The sequence below is a fragment of the Pteropus vampyrus genome, unplaced genomic scaffold (assembly GCF_000151845.1).
Source record: "Pteropus vampyrus isolate Shadow unplaced genomic scaffold, Pvam_2.0 Scaffold283, whole genome shotgun sequence".
Taxonomy (NCBI): domain Eukaryota; kingdom Metazoa; phylum Chordata; class Mammalia; order Chiroptera; family Pteropodidae; genus Pteropus; species Pteropus vampyrus.
Genome location: NW_011889064.1, coordinates 1,195,115 through 1,197,088, shown reverse-complemented (window position 1 = coordinate 1,197,088; position 1,974 = coordinate 1,195,115). Strand labels below are relative to the sequence as shown.

At 35.9% G+C, this 1,974-nt stretch overlaps 1 pseudogene; it reads left to right on the top strand.

Annotated features, from left to right (window-relative positions):
• Window positions 1-1,040: 1,040 nt before the first annotated feature.
• Window positions 1,041-1,159, top strand: LOC111729822 (annotated as a pseudogene).
• Window positions 1,160-1,974: the final 815 nt, after the last annotated feature.

Here is a 1,974-nt window from a genome sequence, read left to right as displayed (position 1 = left end):
TGTGGTTTACAGGGCATGACACAGGTCAATATCCCCAGTTACCAAGAAGGATATCATATTTGAACTTTTCTTCCTACATGATAAAATTTTATGCCTCATTTTCCAGTAGGTGGAGTTTCAAGAATATCTGGATGAGAAAAGCAGTGGCACAGAGAGGGACACACATCCAAATCTCATTTCTACCCAGTCTCTCCCTCCCCTTTTGCATCCTGCCTCATTTTCAAAGGGAGAAAGGGAATCAGTGTTGTCGATTAAGAGCATAGTCTCTGGATTCAGGTTGATAGATTCAAATCCTGGCTATGTCATTAACTATATGACTTTAGGAAAGATACTTAACTATCTAAGTCTCAGTTTTCTCATCTTTAAAATAAAGATACTAATAAAACCTAACCCAAAAGTTTGTGACAATGATATATAATACATGTATAGAAGTTATTATCTTGCATAATAAAGGCACAGTAAGTTGATCATTTGTATTACTAATGACTAACAGCTAGAATGGTGTGGAAATTGGTGCAACTACTTTGGAGAACAATTTGGTGATATCTTGTAAAGTTGAAGATATTCATACCCTATGACCCCACAACTCTTCTCCTGGGTATATGCTTGCATATATATAAGAAATATATACAGCAGCATCATTCGTAATCACAAGAAGTTGAAAACAATCTGGATATATTCATTAATAGAAGAATGAATGAATTTCATTATGATATAGTCATAATGAAATACTATACATCAGTGAAAATAAATGAGCCAAAGTTACACAGATCAACATGGATAAATTTCATGAATATAATGCTGAGGGAAAAATAGCAAAACAAAGAGTTGTGAAAGAATATATACAGAATATTGGGTTTAAAACATGCAAAACAGAATGTTGGGTTTAAAACATGTTCTTTTATGTTATAAAAGCAAAACTCTATATTGGTTAGGTGTACATAAATATATAAGAAAAGCACAAAGAATTGAAAAATTCTACATTCAGTGTGGTAGTGGAGGAAAGGGCACATAGGGACATCAGCTTATTAGAATATTATCTCTATGGCCATGCCACCCTGATCAAGCCCGATCCCATCTGATCATGGAAGCTAAGCATGGTTGGGCCTGATTAGTACTTGGATGGGAGACCACCAAAGAAGACCAGGTGCTGTAGGCATAAAATATTTAAAAAAAGGGATTATAAGCTGACAAGGCCCTTGCAATCTGTGAGGTCAACCAAGGGTTGTCTCGCCTAAAAAAAAAAAAAAAAGAAAAACAGAAAAAAAAAATTTTTTCTCCAGCTTAATGGTCCGTTAATGGTACAGCAGGCAGAATTCTTAGAGGGTCCTCAAGATTCTCTCTACCTCGTATACACACACCTTATTCCAGTTATTCAATCAAACATTGAGGTCTTGCTGTGAAGATATTTTACAGATGTAATTAAGATCCCAAATCAGTTGACTTTAAGATGGGTTTTAAAATAAGATTTTACTAGATGAACCTAAAGTAATCAGATGGGCCCTTTAAAAAGGGACTGGACTCATCCTGGTGAGAAAGATTTAAGCATGGGAGAGATTTGTTGCTGGATTGAAGATAGAGGGGGCCAGGAGTTGAGGGTAGTCCGAGCTGATAATCAGCAAGGAAATGAGGACCTCTGCCCTACACCTGCAAGGAACCAGATTCTTTTAACAACCTTACTGAGCTTGGAAAAGGACTGTGAGCCACAAACCAGATAAGCAGAGAATCTAGCTAATTTCAGTATTGTGAGCTGCTAGACAGAGAACCCAGCCACACCATGCCTAGACTGCTGACCTACAGAATTGTGAGCTAATAAATAGGTGTCTTTTTAAACTGCTAAGTTTGTGGTAGCTTTTCATGCAGTAACATAAAACTAACATACACAGTAATTCACAATATTATTCTTTGTATACTTTTTTTTTTTTACATCTGATACATTTCATAATACTTTTAATTAAAAAGCAGCTAGAATGG